A 19,756-nucleotide genomic window follows, 5' to 3' on the forward strand; every position below is an offset into this window, starting at 1 on the left:
GTCATTTGGCATAACAAAACTTATTAAGAAAATGTTCCGCATCTTACTTTGGTGAGTGGCATCTGGGGTCTTAAAAGCTTGCAAGCAGCCATCTAAGATGCATCAATTGATCCCAGCCACCTGGAGTAAAGGAGAATGAAGAACACCAAAGACACAAGGAAAGTATTGGCCCAAGAGACAGAAGGGGCCACATAAACCAAAGACTTCATCCGCCTCAGACCAGAAGAACTAGATGGTGCCCAGCTATGACCAAATGACCGCCCTGACAGGGAACACAACAGAGAGTCCCTGATGGAGCAGGAGAAAGGTGGGGTGCAGAACTCAAGTTCTAGTAAGAAGATCAGACTTAATGGTCTGACTGATACTGGAGGAACCCTGGAAAGCATGGTCCCCGCATTCTCTGTCAGCTCAGAACTAAAACAATTTCTGAGGCCAACTCTTCAGACAGGGATTAGACTGGGCTGTGGGACATAAAATGATACTCATGATGAGTGTGCCTCTTAGCTCAAGTAGATAAAAGAGACTAAACGGGCAGCTTCTGTCCGGAGGTGAGATAGGAAGGCAGAGAGGGCTAGGAGCTGGTTGAATGGACATGGGGAAGCAGGGGTGGAAAGGAGGAGTGCGCTGTCACAGTATGGGGAGAGCAATTAGGATCACATAACAGTGTGTGTATAAATTTTTGTGTGGGAGACTAACTTGAGATGTAAACTTCATTTAAATACAACAATAAACAACAACAACAAAAAAGTAACGGGTAACCCAGGGCAGAAATGGGGAGAGTGCTGACACATTGAAGGGACTGTGACCAATGTCTTGGACCATTTTGTGTACAAATTGTCGAATGGGAAACTATATGCTCCATAAACCTTCACCTAAAGCATAATAAAATATTTTGAAAAAAAGCATTGGTGAGGTTATCTGAAAAAGAAGAGGAAAAGTATATGTACATGTATCTATATACATATATATCTGTATACATATATATGTAAGAGTTGAAATGTACACTGGGCTCTGAAAATCTATGCTTCAGAATGAGACTAGGCAGCTGTGTATGTGATGCAGTTGAGTACATTAAAAAAGCCACCATGTGAATTATTTTAAAAATCTAATTTGCAAAGGCCACTGGCATTGCTTGGGTGCATTTGTAAATCAGGCAGTTGCTTAAGTCATCTTGAGCCGCTAAAGCTATAGTTTCCATGAAAAGGCTCAAAATATTAAAACATTAATTGAAAAAGAGCACTTTGGAAATCCCGTTTGCAGAGGTCATTCAGGTGAGCCGGATAGGGTCAGGCCAGTTTTTCATCTGCAGGACAGGCTAAGCCTTTTTGCATGATTGCCCTGGAAAACAAATCCTTCACATGGGAAATGAATGACTCCTTGGTCTGTTTGCTTTATTAAAGGCCGTCACAGTCCTTTTTATTTATTATGCTCTCAGTTTCTACTAAACTCTCAAACATGAATATAAAATGTCCTGCGTTATTTAATCTGCTAGCTATTGTTTATCCCCTCGTCATATGAAGCCAGGGCTGGAAGACCCAGCTTTTATTATAACGGCTGTAAAGTGTCTGTGGCATCTGTGACAAGGACCAGGCTGGCAGGACAGGGGTCTGCTGTTCCCTGCTCTTCTCCTGTGGGCTGGCAACTTGGGGAAGTGGGCACAGATGCTCCCTCAAGCTCCCCCTCCCACCCTCAAGTGCTCTTGCCAAGTCTTAGATCACCTTTACAGACAGAGGGCAACTCAATGTCAGCATCTCACGCAGGCTAATATTTCCTCTGAGGTAGCTGACAAAAGCTGCTAAGAACAGGAGTGTGACTCCAGGCTGGATCTCTGAAAGTCTTTGCTGTTCTCAAGGTCAGTCCGGCAGTGTTCATGGTGTCTTAATTAGAGTCTGGAGAGAAACAGGGAAGAGGGAAAGAAGAGAATTAACATGCACTGAGTGTCTATTCTGGGCCAGGTGCAATACATATCTTCCCACATTTATCCTCCTACTGCCTTATGAAGGCGTTCTTGGGTGGGGCAAACAGTTAAGTGCTGAGCTACTAACCAAAAGTTCAGCAGTTCAAACCCACCCAGATCTGCTTCAAAAGGTCACAGCCTTGAAAACCCTATGGCGCAGTTCTACTCTGCACACATGAGGTCCCCATGAGTCGGAATCAATTTGACAACAACTAACAGCAACAACAACCATTACCACTTTGTGAAGTAGAAAATAATAATAATTTCCATCATTTTACAGGTTAGAAAATGAACGCATAAGGAAATAAAGTAACCTGCAGGTAGGCATGCAGATAGCAAGTTACCAGTAAGTAGCAGAACTGCGTGGCCCAACTTCAGAGGCCCCCTGCTTTTCACTCCACTGATTCTTGTCTTGGTTTTGTTTGCCAGGCACACATGGACCCCCCCAATGCTCTTTGCCTCCCCTGTCTGTCTGACCCATTACTGCATTTCTCTTGGAGGTCCTTGCCTGAATGGCAGAGCCCAAGGGCCCATCCGTGGAAAGTTGCTTCTCTGTCCCTTTCACAGAATGTAGGTCAACTGGTGGTAGTGGGGGGGTTCTCATTCTTGTCACATACACTGATTTTTGTCAGTGGTAGGATTAATTTAGCCCATTAGGAACCTTCCCATTAGGCTTATGGCTTAACTGAGCTGTCAAAATGTTGAAGTCTAATATTTTATGAATTGCATTGATGGCTACTTCTTTCATCCCTTTTCATAGCCCGTGTTATGACCATCTGGACACCTCCGCCTCTTGGAGTTTTTGGGACGGCAGCCAAAGCAAGTACTGAATACTGAACAGATCAATATAGTTAAGCGCATTACCATGATCCACAGACATTAAAATGTCAATACCTCATTCCCCTGACAAAGCTTATATCAAACAGAAGGCTCGATGGCACAATAGATAGATTCATTAGGCTTTCACCTCTGGGGATGGTTTCAACGCAGCTTAGGTCATTTACAAAGATGAGTTTCATGGTCTTAACTTTGCCAAACTTTGTTTACTGGCATTTGCACTCCAATCACAATTCAATCAGATTAACAACTTTTCCTTACGAAAGAAGCATTTATCACATTTGTGACATTAAACACATGAGGTAGGGCTGGGAATTTATCTTGGCCTCGGCATGACTGGTAACCTGTTCTATTAAAATACCTGCAAACATTCAGACTGACGAACTTCGCATGCAACCACATCAGTATGGTAATCTGAGATGTGATGAAATTTAAAACTCGACAAATATTTTTTGGGTACCTACTGTGTGACAGACACTGTTTGAGGTTCCGAAGATGTAATGGGGTATACAAAAGACAAGGTGCTTCCTGTCTCAGAGCTTATATTCCAGTTGGGAAGACAGGCAAGCAAATGTAAACATAAGGTAATTTCAGGTAATTGTGGGAGCCCTGGTGGTACAGTGGTTAAGAGCTTGGCTGCTAACCAAAAGGTCAGCAGTTCAAATCCACTAGCCACTCATTGGAAACCCTATGGGGTAATTCTGCTCTGCCCTATAGGGTCGCTATGGTGGATGCTATGAAGAAAACAGACATGGTAATGTGAAATGGGGACACATTAAGTAGGATGATAAGGGAAGAACTTGCTAAGGAGCTGGCATCAAATAATGTGAAGAAAGTAGATATGCAGAAGACTAGGGAAAAGGTGTCCTAGATACAAAGAACAGCAAGTGCAACTGCCCTGAGGTGAGGGGTGAGAATGAATTTCACTTATAAGGAATAAAAATAAGGCCATTGGGGGCCTTAAAATCAGCAAAGTTGGCAGGGGCTAGATCAGCAGAGCATTCCCGGCCATGGTAAAAGACTTGGAGAGTCATTGGGGGGTTTAAAGCAGAGAAGTGGCATTGTTATTTATTATTTTTATTATTTAATTTATCATTTCTATCTATGATTCATGTTTTTTCCTTATTTTTTAAATAAGAATTGCTCTGGCTAAGGCAGTGGTTCTCAACAGGGGGTAATCCCCAACCCCCCAACCCCAAGGACGTTTGGCCATGTCTGGAGACATTTCTGGTTGTCACAGCTGGGGGGGTGGTACTGACCTAGTAGAGGCCAAGGATGCTGCTAAACATCCTACAATGCGCACAACACAGCCTCCTACAACAAAGAACAATCCACCCTGAAGTGTCAATAGTGCAGAGCGTGGGAAACCTTGGCCTATGTTATGAGAATGGATTATTGGGGGAGAGGGAAGAGTAGAAGGAGGGGGCTGGGGCAGAAGCCCAGGAGAAATGATGGTGATTTGGACTAGAAGGGGAGCAGTAAGGTTAGAGAGAGGTAGAGTGATTTAGGACATATTTTGGAGAGAGAGCTGGTAGTATGGGTTAACTGTGGGAAGCAAAGGAAAAAGGATTCAAGGATGACTCCCATGTGTCCAGCCTGAGCAACTGGGTAGACACTGAGGTCATTTCCTAAGAAGGGGCAGAATAGGCGAGAAATTGGTTTACAGGAGAAAGATTAAGAGATCGGTTAGTCTTCTCAGTAAAGCTATCACATAAGAGACAAAGTATATGAGTCTGAAACTAAAGGTACCTGTTGCTGTCAAGTCAATTCCTACTCATGATGACTCTATGTGTTACAGAGTAGAACTGCTCCATAGGATTTCCTTGGCCGTCATCTTTAAGGAAGCAGATCGCTAGGCCTTTCTTCTCTGGTGCTGCTGGATGGGTTTAGGTTAGTAGTTGAGCACAAACTGTTTGCACGACCCAGGGACCTCAAACTAAAGTTAGGGTTCGGTTGTTAGCATGCAGATAGTATTTAAGGTCACTGGATGGATAAAATCACCCAAGAAAAGAAGGCAGATCTGTCCAATATTTAGGAGACAAATTGAGGAGGAAGGCCCGACAGTAGGGACTGAGAAAGTAGGGCTTTAAACTGGTTTGTTCTGGTTCAAACCCCTGCTGAGAATTTGCATTTCTAACAAGTTCCAGGGCAATGCTAATACTGCTAGTTAGGGACCAACTGTGAAAACCACTAGTAGAGCAATGGTTCTCAAAATTTATTGTACATAAGAATCACCTGGGGATCTTGTTAAACTGTAAACTCTGATTCAGTACATCTGGGGTGGAAATGCAAATTCTCAGCCGGGGTTTAAACCAGAACCAACTGGTTTGAAGTCCTGTGAGAAAGAGAGGTTAGAGATGCAGAAAGAAAACCAGGTAAGTGTGGTATCCTGAAGTCATGGGGAAAAAGTAAAGAATGGAGCTATTATCTACGTTGAATGTTTCTCAAGAGGTCAAGTAAGATGAGAGCAAAAATGTGACCCTAGAATCTGACTTCTCTGGCTTGATTTGGCCACCATGGCAGTGGTGATATCCAGTAGAGCAGTTTCAATGGAGTGGAAGGGATTGAACCCTGTTTGGAGTGGGCTGAAGAGAGCATAGGGGTTTAGGAAGTGTGATCAAAGAATATGAGTTCTTTCAACAAATATTGCTGAAAAGAGAAGCAGAAAAATGGAGCAGTAACAGAATTCCAATTATAGAACCAAAAAAGTCATTTTTTCTTGGTAGAATTCTTTTTTTGTAAACCCCAATTTGTAAATTTATTTCTGAAATTAACCAATGAGAATTTAAATGAATACTTTCATGGTTCTCCAAGTGTTAAATGGTGATATATAACACATGTATTTTGCTAAAATTAGAACTATGTTTTATAAATGAAATTAAAATAAAAAATAACAGAACCACTGAAGCACTTCTAAAACTTCAGAATAGTAGTTTTTTAAAGAATTTTTTGGAAAAGCACTATACAAATTAATCTTAACAACAAAATTTCATGCATCAATCAGTTGGGCAATGAACTTTTATTCCCAATAAAGGCTTTCTCCTGACCCTGAAGTTATAGCAAGATTTTAATATTGGCACTGTCACTTCTTAGCTCTTTGGCCTTGGACAAGTTACTTAAACTCTTGACATGTAAGATTCCTCATTCATAAGATAGTCAAGGTTAGTATGAAGAGTGAATGAAATAATATACACAAATAGTGTTTGTCGTGCATGGGGTCCACCTCCTCCCTTCTTTCCTGTACCTTTATTCCAGAGTGCTGACTGAGGCTAGCCTCCCAGTGACTTTGTGCCAGAACACTACATGGGGCAAGGGTGGTCACTGTGTGAGGCTCTGACTTTGTCCTCATCACACCTGTGATGTCTTCTCACCTCAGCTAGAACACAGCCCAGAATGTGATGGACTTTGTGAACACTTGCTTCCTGTTACTCTGAAGCATCTAAATAATGTTAAAACCAAAAAAAGATTTTTTTTTCTATTTTCTTTTAATTTTATGGTGCTTTAGGTGAAAGTTTACAGCACAAATTCATTTCTCATTCAAAAATTTATACACAAATTGTTTGTGACATTGGTTGCAATCCCCACACTGTGTCAGCACTTTCCCTTTCCATCTCAGATTCCCTGTGTCTATTTGTCTGGTTTTCCTGTCCCTTCCTGCCTTCTCGTCTTTGCTTTTGGTCAGGTGTTGCCCGTTTGGTCTCATATACTTAATTGAACTAAGAAGCACATTACTCACATGTAGTGTTGTTTGTTTTGTAGGCCTGTCTAATCTTTGGCTGAAATGTAGACTTTGGGAATGGCTTCAGTTCTGAGTTAGCAGAGTGTCTAGGGGCCACAGTCTCAGGGTTTTCTCCAATCTCTATCAGACCAATAAGACTGGTCTTTGTGTGTGTGTGTGTGAATTTGAATTTTTTCTACATTTTTCTCCTGCTCTGTCTGGGACCCTCTATTGTGATCCCTGTCAGAGCGGTTGGTGCTGGTAGCCAGGCACCATCTAGTTCTTCGGGGCTCAGGCTGGTGGAGGCTGTGGTTCATGTGGTCCATTAGTCCTTTGGACTAATATTTTCCTTGTGTCTTTGGTTTTTTTCATTTTTCTTTGCTCCAGACGGGATGGGACTGTCTTAGTCGTCTAGTGCTGCTATAATAGAAATACCACAAGTGGATGGCTTTAACAAAAAGAAATTTATTTTCTCACAATCTAGTAGGCCGGAAGTCCAAATTCAGGGCATCAGTTCCAGGGGGAGGCTTTCTCTCTCTGTTGGCTCTGGAGGAAGGTCCTTGTCATCATTCTTCCCCTGGACTAGGAGCTTCTCCACATAGGAACTCTGGGTTCAAAGGATGCACTCTGCTCCTGGCACTGCTTTCTTGGTGGTATGAGGTCCTCAACCTTCTTCTTGCTTCCCTTTCCTTTTATCTCTTGTAAGATAAAAGGTGGTGCAGGCCACACCCCAGGGAAATTCCCTTTACATTGGATCAGAGATGTGACCTTAGTAAGTGTGTTACAATCCCATCCTAATCCTCTTTAACATAAAATTACAATCACAAAATGGACGACAACCACACAATACTGAGAATCAAGTTGACACATATTTTTGGGGGACACAATTCAGTTCATGACAGGGACCAATAGGTGTATCTTAGATGACTGCTTGCAAGCTTTTAAAACCGCATACACTACTCACAACCATTGCTTCTATTTTTTTGTGGTTTCTGGATTTCAACATATGACATATTGTGGAAAACCAAATATGTAAATTGTGATGACCTTAAAGAGAAACTCCACCAAATTTTTGGTTCAGGGTTAAAAATGCATCCACAACCACAAACAGTTACTCTACTCAAATCTTCCAAGGACAAACAGAAGCTTTCTCAAAGAAAACAAGGAAAAAGACAAATTAAAAGATAACATAATAACTTTTGCATTATTTATACGAGTAGAAGTGAGAAAAAGTCCCTTCGAGTCTGAAAAATTGCCACTGACCTAACGTGTTGATTTGTATTCTCTTGTCAATAATGGGGATTTCTAGGAGGAATCCATAAAGGAGACAAAACTGAAGTAACAAAATCTTTGTATAATTTAAGCCATGTGATTAGTTCTAGTATACCAAATCTTATAGGCCTCCTGGGTTCATCAGTCCAGAAGAATGGCACATTCACAAGTGTATCATTAGGATAGGCTAAAGGTTTCTGGTTATGTTTTTTATTTTTAGATATTGCTGGGGAAAATCTGCAAATCAATGTTCATCCTTCTGTGTTTCCAACAAAGGGATGCTGATAACTTGCCCCAAATTCCCAGATTTCTCCTGACCACAAGTGATTTGTGAATCTCTTTTATTTCTGGGTCATTTAGACTTTTCCAAGTCTTTATGAATACATTTAGGGAATAAATTTGATGGTAACTTCTAAAAAATTACCTTATTTTTAGCTTATTTCTGTGCAATTCTTAAGTTTTGTCAAGTCTTCCACTGATTAAAATGAACAAAAGACATCACTAATTCATAGGTTAAAATCAGAGGGAGGCTAAAAAAGCCAAAGGCCCACCTTCTTGGCAATGTTCACAACCAGTGGTCATCCAGACCCTCCATTTAACCTTTGAGAGATCTAGAAGTGACTATGCAACAGGACAGCCCATGCTGATTCCAGTTGCCTTTAATGACTGTATTATCCATCCTCTGATTTTTAACCTTGAGATAAAATAGTCAGTTCGTAGTAATTTAACAGGGTCTAGTTTAGTGATGAGTCCCTCGGTGGCACAAATGGTTAAGCATTCAACTACTAGCCGAGTGGTTGGGAGTTTAAACCCACCCAGAGGTGCCTTGGAAGATAGGCCTGGCAATCTGCTTCTGAAAGGTCACAGCCTTGAAAATCCTATGGAGCAGTTCTATTCTGCACACTTAGGGTCACCATGAGTAGGAATCAACTCAACGGCACTAACAACAACAAACAAGTTAAAATGTTTCCTGATCCCTAAGTTATGGTAGCGGAACTTTCAGTATCCATTAATTCAGAAATTACCTAAGGACAAAAGCAGAAGCATTTAAATGCATTGCAATAGCAACTGATCAAGTTCACAAGTTTGAAAAACAGTAATGCAATATATATGAGCTATATTAATCTTTTCCTTTTCAGGTAGTGCTTAGTGTGTCTACAAAGGAGCTGACACTTTAAGTGAGTCGCTACTCCGGAGTTTGCACCCACCCTTTCTCCACACTCCCCCACCTCCCAACATAGACTTCCAGGAAGCACTATCTTTAGCGGCTCCCCAACTCATAACACCCACCAGTTTTGCCTGGAACGCAAGCTAAAGCTTCTGGCTTGACCTGCTTTGATATCTAGTTCAAACTATGGAATTTTGGAGCTGGAATGGACAATGGAGATCACCTAGTTTTACCCCCTTACTTCCCAAATAAGAAAATTAAGGCCAAGGCATAGAAGTGCCTGCCCCAGGACGTGGAGGGTAAGGCAGAACCAGGTCCTCCTTCTAGCATTCTGGTCCCTGTTCCCTGCTGTGTCATGTGTGCAGGGGAACTGGGCTTGTTCCCGAGCCCTGGCCACTTCAAATGGCGGGAAGATTTTCCAGTGTGTCTGTGGCCGGCTTCCAGTGCCCTACTCATGTAACTCCTCTTGCCCAGAATCTATTTCTCCCTACAACTTACCTGGCAGAAATTTAGTTCATTTTCAAGACTCAGCTAGAGCAGAGCCTCTTCCCATTTTTGACCCTCACAAGTCAAAGAAAACACTTTGTCTCCTTTTGTGCATCTACTGTAGAAATAATAATAATAATAATAATGGCTAATATTTATTGAGTACTTACTATGTTCCAGTAAGGTTACACCTCACTTAATTTGCATGATATCCTGTGACGTAGGAACTATTATTTATCTCCAGTTTAAAGACGAGGAAATTGAAGCTCAGAGAGATTAAGTAATTTGTAAGAAGTGGCAGAACTGAGATGCCATCCTGCATGGTGACACGTTGCTCTGTATCACACAGCAGTTGTAGGCTAGCAGCCATAACATGTGAGTGCACTTATGTTTTCATGTGTGTCTTTCTCTCCCAGTAGACTTTAGGCCCTTCAGGGAAAGGGCTCAGGTCTTGTGTGTCTTTTTTTCTCTCCATATCTGGCAGTTTCTGGCAGAGTAAGTTCTCAGTATATATTCGCTGAATGTATGAATGTATGAATGAAAGAATCATTTTTCATATGGTTCTTAAAGTGCTGTTCCTAAATGGTTCATGCACAACGATCATTTATAACCAAGAGGGCTGGACTGGTGATTTATCTGCATGAATGATGGCTTCCCAAAATAGACACTACAGATTGTTGGCAAAAATGGCACACAACACAAGGATCTGTATATTGTTGATGTTGCTGTCGAGTTGGCCCCAACTCATGGCAATCCCATGTGTTATAGAGTAGAACTGCTCCACAGGGTTTTCTTGGCTGTAATCTTAATGGAAGCAAATTGCCAGGCTTATCTTCCCCTGTACCGCTAGGTGGGTTCAAACCACCAACCTGTAGGTTAGCAGTTGAGCACAAACCGTTAGTGCCACCTAGGGAATTTTTGCTCTGTATATTAGCAAAATTGGATACTTATTTAGGTCAGTATGGAAAGTTCAGATTTCTCTCTCTCTTTTTATTTGCTAGGGAGAAATGAAGGGCAGGAGGGCAAGCAAGGAGCAGTAGAAATAGTACTAGAGTAGGGCTCAGGAGAGCTGGTCCCCAGGCCTGCTCTGCAGTCACTTAGCTTCTGCTGAGACTCTGGCAAAGCTAAGAAATTCTCTAGGCCCTGAGTTCCTCGTGTGTAAAGTGAAGGGGAGGACCAGACGGCTGTAAAAACAGCCCTTTCCATTTCTAAGCAGGGATATGCTTCTGAATGCTCTCTAAGGCCTTTTAAACATCCTGGGATTCTAAAATTCACCAGGCGGTTCCATGGGCTGATACAAAATGCAAGACATATAAAAAAAGTTCATTATTTTGGACGCTCTGAAAGTGTATATTTTCTAAATTACCAATTGAAGCTGCATTTTAAAAGACAGAAAATGAAGATTTTAAAAATGAAACTAAATCTGTGCTTCTTTTCTGGGAGCAAGGCCTATAAACAGTTTGCGTGTTTGGTGGTGAGGGAGGGTGGACGTGCTCTCGTCTGTAAGTGGTCTTCAGTCAGGAAAAACTGGAAAGACACTTGTGTCTCTGAGCTAACATCTCACCCTTCTTGGTGTGCCTGTCTGCCAGGTAGAAGGACGGCAGTTGACTGAAGATTTCTTCTGGGGTAAACAGTCCATAATTCCATTGGTCCTAAAATCAACTAATGATCACTCTTCACACCACAAATGGAAGGAAGGATTAGGTTGGAAGTCCCTGTCTGGCTCATGTGACCTCTTCTTTCACTGCCTTTCCACTAATGCTCTGGTATGGTCACATCTGTCATCTCTACATGACCGTTATAATTCAAAGTCATTTGCTTCTTTCTTTTACTTTGATCTCTACAGTTTTGAGTTTGTTTGTTTTTTTTGTTTGTTTGTTTGGATGATTGTGAATTATCAGAGGAAATGTCAGTGCTCATTTATATCATCCTCTAGCCGTGAATCTTGGGACTCACACCTATCTCCTTTAATAAGAAAATGACCGTACATATGCACTTAAAATGTGACTTCCTTTAGAAAGAATACGGGGAGCCTTGGTGGCACAGTTGTTAAGAGCTTGGCTGCTAACCAAATGTTGGCAGTTTGAATCCATCAGCTACTCCTTGGAAACCCTATGGGGCAGTTCTACTCTGTCCTATAGGGTCGCTATGAGTTGTAATCCACTGGACGGCAATGGGTTTTGGGGTTTTTAGAATATCTTTGATTTCGGAGTGGGAATTCCAGAACACTTAATTGTGCTTATGAGGAACCTGTACATAGGTCAAGAGGCAGTTGTTCGGACAGAATAAGGGGATCTTGTGTGGTTTAAAGTCAGGAAAGGTGTGCGTCAGGGCTGTATCCTTTCACCATGTCTATTCAATCTATATGCTGAGCAAATAATCTGAGAAGCTGGGCTACATGAAGAACAGGGCAACAGGGTTGGAGGAAGATTCATTAACAACCTGTGTTATGCAGATGACACAAGCTTCCTTGCTGCAAATGAAGAGGACTTGAAGCACTTACTGACGAAGATCAAAGACCACAGCCTTCAGTATGGATTACACCTCAACATAAAGAAAACAAAAATCCTCACAACTGGATCAATAAGCAACATCATGATAAATGGAGTGAAGATTGAAGTTGTCAAGGATTTCATTTTACTTGGATCCATAATCAACACCCATGGAAGCAGCAGTCAAGAAATCAAAGGACACATTGCATTGGGCAAATCTGCTTTAAAAGACCTCTTTAAAGTGTTGAAAAGCAAAGATGTCACCTTAAAGACTAAGCGGCACCTGACTCAAGCCGTGGTATTTTCAATCACATCATTTGCATGCAAAAGCTGGACAATGAATAAGGAAGACCGAAGAAGAATTGATGCATTGAATTGTGAATTTGGCAAAGAATATCGAATATACCATGGACTGCCAAAAGAATGAACAAATCTGTCTTGGAAGAAGTATAAGCAAAATGCTCTTTAGAAGCAAGGATGGTGAGACTATGTCTTACATACTTTGGACACGTTATCAGAAGGGATCAGTTTCTGGAGAAGGACATCATGCTTGGTAAAGTAGAGGGTCAGCGAAAAAGAGGAAGACCCTCAATGAGATGGACTGACACAGTGGCTGCAACAATGGGCTCAAGCATAACAACAATTGTGGGCATGGCGCAGGACAAGGCAGTGTTTCGTTCTGTTGTGTATAGGGTTGCTATGAGTTGGAACCAACTCTACGGCACTTAACAACAACAAAAACATCCTTGATTTCATAAATAAAATAAATGGTTTGTTTGGTTTGACATTTAAAAGTATCTTGATTTTTAATTTTCATGATTTTCACATGAAATACATTTCTTTAAAAAAAACACAAGTAATAAAATTTTGTTGTTGTTGTTGTTAGGTGCCGTCAACTCAGGTCTGACTCATAACAACCCTGTGTACAACAGAATGAAACACTGCCCTGTCCTGTGCCATCCTCATAATTGTTACGCTGGAGACCATGGTTGCAGGCACTGTGTCAATCAATCTCATAGCGGGTCTTCCTCTTTTTCGCCGACCCTCTACTTCACCAAGCATGATGTCCTTCTCCAGGGACTGATCCATCCTGATAACATGCCCAAAGTATGTGAGACAAAGTCTTGCCATCCTTGCTTCTAATGAGCATTCTGGCTGTACTTCTTCTAAGACAGATTTGTTGGTTCTTCTGGCAGTCCATGGTATATTCAATACTTTTCGTTAACATCATCGTTCAAAGGCATCAGTTCTTCTTTGATCTTCCTTATTCATTGTTCAGCTTTCGTATAAAAAATTTAGTGTTTGAAATTAACCACGAATGCCCATAATTTAATTGATATAAGGGGCTATAGCATTTCTCAGTGATGAACTGTGAAGTTAACAGCATACAAATTTCCCATAGATATTTTTGGACAAGTCATGTCAGCTATTCTTAATGTTATGAGTTTCTTTTTATCTTCTACCACTTTCCTTTATAAACTTGTTATATGTATTTATAGAAAAACAAATTTTCCCCACAATCTGTTTTAATTTGTATTTTTCTCAATGACTCATCTGACATGCCAGATAGGAGATTCTTAGTAAATGCTAGCCAAGTATTTTGTTTGTTTTTTGTGAATTCTGAGAAGCCTAGCAATAACAGACAAGAAATAAAGAGACCAATGTCTGCATGTTCTACTTCTCAAGATGGCCACATATTTGAGATTATCCTTTTTGCAAAATGGCAGCCCACGTTTCCACTTCAGTAACTTTGCTGTAATGGAAAGTCATACAAGTTTTGCCAGAATCAATATTTTAGATTCTTGCGTCTGTATCAGACAGCAGGATTTACAATGGTAATGCTGAATACTATGTGTTTCCATTTGAGATTATCTGAGTTTCTTATCTGCAGTTATGCTGTAAGATGGTATGATTCTGAGTCTACTTTTCTCCCAAAGGATACATGATTGTGTTGCCTTATTTTTTTTTTAGAAGAAAGTATTTTCTTTTTTCTAAGACATTAAGAAATATATTCCATTTCTCTTTATTTGTACTGGGAAGGAGGAAGCCATTATCCATTTCTATTTCTTCTCTGTCACATTAGTTGCCAAGCTAATCCTCCTTGGGCTTCCAGTGGATTTTTCTCCCAGTTACATATTCAACTAATGATCGCTCTTCAGAAACTCTTGTCTGTGTTCCACATGTTGGATTGTAACTAGGCAGTCAGCTGGAAAGAAGGTTCAGTGAGGAAACCCCTACAAAACAGGCTTCAGGATTTGAAACGCTTATTGCTGGTTAGAAATAGAACTTGAGATATATTCATTCTACACTTGTTACCAACAACACATGAGGGATTTACAATAAATGGAGGCATTCCCATGTCAGTGGTATTCTAAGTTTCTAAATGTAGACCACATGTGTAATTTTGCTGTTCGCGTTTATGTATCTTAAGTAAATCTTGCATTTAGTTGACAGGATGCTTCTCCTAGGAAAGCCTCATGACTGGCCTTGGAAACCACTAAGTTCAAATGGGAGCTGGGAGTTGAGGCTGAGGGATAGCAAAGGTTGAGAAAGAGAAAATATTTCTGTTTGTAAAAGGAATGAGATAAGTAAATGACCTGACTTACCAGTAGCTTCACTTTTGAAAGAATCGTCAAGATTTCCTGGGAAGTTAGACAGAAGGACCCCAAACTGAGATTAGGAGAGACAGAGGTTAAACAGGCATCTCCAGACTGAGAGAAATGAATAAGAACCATTTCTAAAGCTGAAGAACTCAGAACTAACTTATACATTCAGTTATGTTTACTAAGTGTCTGTAACACGTGAGTCACTTGTTATATTACTATACATGTCCACCTCACCACTAAATAGTCTGTTCCTTTGCTGGAATTGCTGCTTTTAGTGGACAGGTATTGTTATGTCTGTTTAGAACAGTTTCCCCTTCTTTGGGGGAATTGCTTCTCACTCATTCCAACCCTGTGGCTCTGTTGAGGAATGCCAATCCTCCTCCCCTATCAAGACGAGTGGACACCTGGCCCACTGAGTCAAACCTTGTATCCCTCCGCTCTGGCCACTGTGACTGTGCTAGGGTGTGTGACCCATTCCAAGCCAATCAGAGTCCTTTCTCAGGATTTTCCTAACTGGAAGTGGCAGGGCAAGGCTCTGTTTCATGTCTAGTCAGAAAGTTATCAAGGTGTAAGCCTAAATCTAAGGAGTCCTGGTGGCACAGTGGTTAAGCGCTCAGTTGCTAATTGAAAGGTCGGCAGTTCGAACCCACCTGCCACTCTGTGGGAGAAAAATGTGGCAGTCAGCTTCTGTAAAGATTGCAGCCTTGGAAACCCTATGAGGCAATTCTACTCTGTCATATAGAGTCTCTATGAGTCGGAATTGAGTCGATGAGAACGAGTTTTAAGCCTAAATTTGGCCATCATTAGAGCCTTGTGAGGACATCTAGCCTGAAATACCAAAGCTGACACACAGGAAAAAACAGAGAAGAAACTTGGAGGGAGATACAGAGAGAAATTGTTCTGTTGGCCCTTGAGTCCTGTATCCAATCACCTCTGGAGCCCGATCTCAGCTTTATCACAGTGTGTTATGTGAGCCAGTACATTCTTTCTTCAGATAGTTGGAACTACGTTTCTGCACCTTGCAACTGAGAGTCTTGAGTATTCATGGAAATTTCTGTTATAGTTAAGAAGATGGAGAGACTGTGCTATGGCAGTGATGACAATCCTACAAGGGGTTTAAAAGAAGCGTTGGGGAAAAAAGGTGTATATTGGGAAGCTGGAGGCAAGGATATGGAGCATTACATTCCTAAGACTTGGCCTCAGAAGAAACCACCAAGCCCTCAGTCAAAAGAAAAGAAAGCAAAGACCAAGCCACAAGCCAGTGAAAAGATTGCTGGTCACCATTTAGATACCAGATCTGTCCAGCATTAGCCTAGATGACGAATGTCTTATCAGGGAATTATGGATTACTGTAGCACTTATGCCCAGGATTATTTTCTGAATCTTGATCTGAGATCAAGAAGTTTAAGAAGTCACCCTACTCAGAAAGTGTTAACATTTAGCTCATTTTCTTCTCAAATTAGGCAGAAGCTAGCCACAAAAAGAAGGACATTCAAAACTTCTTGAATCTCTTGGAAGAGGCAGGAACAATAGAATGGTGTAAAGTTTAAAAAACAGAAATAATATATTTTAGTGCTTATATAGGGTTAAAGAAAGTAACTAAAGGTAAGTAACTAAAAATTCAATGGAAAGTCTAACCTGTTGTCATCAAGTCGATTCTGACTCATAGCAAGTAACCTTGTAGGACAGAGTAAAACTGTCACATAGGGGTTCCAAGGCTGTAAATCTTTACAGAAGCAGACTGCCACATATTTCTCTGCAAAGCGGCTGGTGGGTTTGAACCACCAATCTTTTGGTTAGCAGCTAAGTGCTTTAACCACTGCACTACCAGAGTCCCTCAATTGAAAATAAGTAACTCTAAATAACTGAACACCCAAGTCTAACTTAAGCAAGGAATGAGGATTTATTAGCTCACATAATTTATGTCAGGAGGCTTCAGGTAGGGTTTGATCAGGGTTGTATACTTTTCTCTGTAATTCTCTGGGTTTTTTCCAACACTGCCACACTCTGGATTATCAGACTTTCAGGGAGGTCTCTCTTAGAAAAATACATACTTTCTTCCGCTTTGTTTTTCTACAATCCCCCCTTAAGCTTTCCTTTTCATTTTAGGATCTAAAGGAATGTCAGAAGGCATTTTAATCTTCTAAATTGTTTTCTTGGCAGATTTTCTAGTGCTATAGCATCAATAGGCACATGATCATAACCCCAGTATTTAACCAACTATTTTGCTATCTCATAATAACAGTTGCCAATTTCCTGGACTAGTATAAAGGTGTACTCACTGCTTTTCACCCAACTTCCCCTCAGGAACTCTAACATTTCATAGTCTATTACTTTTGACACCTTATTTATTCCTGATAACAAATTCTAGATCCATTAGGATGTGTTTAGTTGGAAGTAACAGAACATGCAAACTGACTGAAACATCAAAAAGTGCTTTATTGGCTCAAGTAATGGCAAAGTTTGGTGGTAGGTAAGCATCAAGCGTGGTTTGATCAGGCCTGTGGCTCTACTTTTCTGTAGCACTTGGCTCAGCCCTCTGCCTTGTGTTAGTTTGGTCCTCAGTCTGGTTTCCCTCATGGAGTGAGAGGGCTGCCAATGGCTAACCAGACTGCATGTTTTCTTGTTTACAACAAATAATTCCTTTCTCTCTGAATTTCACAGATTTTCCTGTCACATTAGTAGAGAGACAGGTGCTAAAGTTGCAAATGAGCTCTGGTTCAAAACTAAGTTGTAGTTAATAGTTCTCATCTCATCCCTGTGTAGTAATACCACGTACTCTTGACAAAATGTAATTCCCTCGCAATATAAGGAGACAGGAAGTCTCAGTCTACTTATCTTTTCAAATTTTTATTTTCTTCAGGGTACTTTACATTAAACAGACTTTTAGCAGACTCTGAAATCAATTCCTCTCTGTTTTTTGGCCTCAAGTGGAACAATTTTCTTATTTCCCAATTGATGTCTAAGAGCAAGGGGGATGCATGATTGTTAGTAAAAGTGGGAAAACCATGGGAAAGCGGCATGCCAGGAAAGAACATGCTAGAATACTGCTTCCTTTAAGACCCTCTTCCTGCTCTTAGAAGTGCCAGTAGAAAGAGGAACGTCTTCATTCAAAGGAGGAACAACTGTTGGGATGACATTAGCACTCACCTTACACATACACCCTGGAATTTAGAGATCTGGTTGCAATAAGGATGTCTGGTTTCTTCTATGCTGGCTCTAGAGAGGGTCCCTGGACACTACTTTACACCTAGGACAGTTGTATTTTAAAAACATCGCTCTTGTTACTCTATTCCTTTCTGCTAAGGCATAGGTAAGCATATTACGGTTTTCAAGTAGAATTCAAATCACTTCCTTAAGAATTAATTTGATGGTGCTGGCATAACTGGATATCCATCTGCAAAAAACTGAAACAAGACCCATACCTCACACCATGCACAAAAACTAACTCAAAATGGATCAAAGACTTAAAATCAAAAATAATAAAGATCATGGAAGAAAAAAATAGGGACAACCCTAGGAGCCCTAATACATGGCATAAACAGAGTACGAACCATAAGTAACAATGCACATGCACCAGAAGAGAGACTAGATAAATGGGAGCTCCTAAAAATCAAACACTTATGCTCATCAAAAGACTTCACCAAAAGAGTCAAAAGACAACCTACAGACTGGGAATAAATTTTTTGGCTACAACAAATCTGATCAGCGTCTAATCTCTAAAATCTACTGTAAAACCTCAACAACAAAAAGACACACAACCCAATTAAAAAATGGGCATAGGATATGAACAGGCACTTCATCAAAGAAGGTATTCAGGTGGCTAACAGACACGTGAAGAAATGTTCCTGATCATTAGCCATTAGAGAAATGCAGATCAAAACTACAATGGGAGATCATCTCGCCCCAACCAGGTTAGCATTAATCCAAAAAACAGAAAATAATAAATGCTGGAGAGGTTGTGGAGACACTGGAACTCTTATACACTGTTGGTGGGAATGTAAAATGGTACAACCACTTTGGAAATCGATTTGGTGCTTCCTTAAAAAGCTAGAAATAGAAGTACCATATGATCCAGCTATCCCGCTCCTTGGAATATATCCTAGAGAAATAAGAGGCATCACATGAATAGATATATGCACACCCATGTTCATTGCAGCACTGTTCACAATAGCAAAAAGATGGAAACAACCTAGGTGCCCGTCAATGGATGAAGGGATAAACAAACTATGGTATATCCACACAATGAAATACTACGCAACGATGAAGAACGATGATGAAGCCGTGAAACATAACACGGAGGAAGCTGCAGGTCATTATGCTGAGTGAATTTAGTCAGTCACAGAAGGACAAATATTGTATAAGAGTACTATTATAAGAACTCAAGAAAGGGTTTAAACACAGAGGAAAACATTTTTTGTTGGTTACAAGTGTGGGGAGGTAGGGAGAGGGTTATTTACTAACTAGATAGTAGATAAGAATTATCTTAGGTGAAGGGAAGGAGAGCATGCACTACAGGAGAAGTCAGCACAACTGGACTAAACCAAAGCTAAGAAGTTTCCTGAATACAATCAGACACTTTGAGGGGTCTGGGAACCATGCTTTCAGGGGACATCTAGGTCAATCGGCATAACAAAGCTTATTAAGAAAATGTTCTGCATCCCACATTGGTGAGTGGCGTCTGGGGTCTTAAAAGCTTGCAAGCGACCATCTAAGATGCATCAATTGGTCCCAGCCACCTGAAGTAAAGGAGAATGAAGAACACCAAAGACACAAGGAAAGTATTAGCCCAAGAGACAGAAAGGGCCACGTAAACCCAAGACTTCATCAGCCTGAGACCAGAAGAACTAGATGGTGCCCAGCTACCACCGATCACCGCCCTGACAGGGAACACAACAGAGAGTCCCAGATGGAGCAGGAGAAATGTGGGGTGCAGAACTCAAATTCTAGTAAGAAGACCAGACTTAATAGTCTGACTGAGACTGGAGGAACCCTGGAAAGCATGGCCCCTGGATTCTCTATCAGCCCAGAACTAAAACAATTTCTGAGGTCAGCTCTTCAGACAGGGATTGGACTGGGCTGTGGGACATAAAGTGATACTCATGAGGCATGTGCCTCTTAGCTCAAGTAGATACAAGAGACTAAACAGGCAGCTTCTGTCCAGAGGTGAGATGGGAAGGCAGAGGGTTAGGAGCTGGTTGAATGGACATGGGGAATCAG

The sequence above is a fragment of the Trichechus manatus genome, unplaced genomic scaffold (assembly GCF_000243295.1).
Source record: "Trichechus manatus latirostris isolate Lorelei unplaced genomic scaffold, TriManLat1.0 scaffold00047, whole genome shotgun sequence".
NCBI classification, from domain to species: Eukaryota; Metazoa; Chordata; class Mammalia; order Sirenia; family Trichechidae; genus Trichechus; species Trichechus manatus.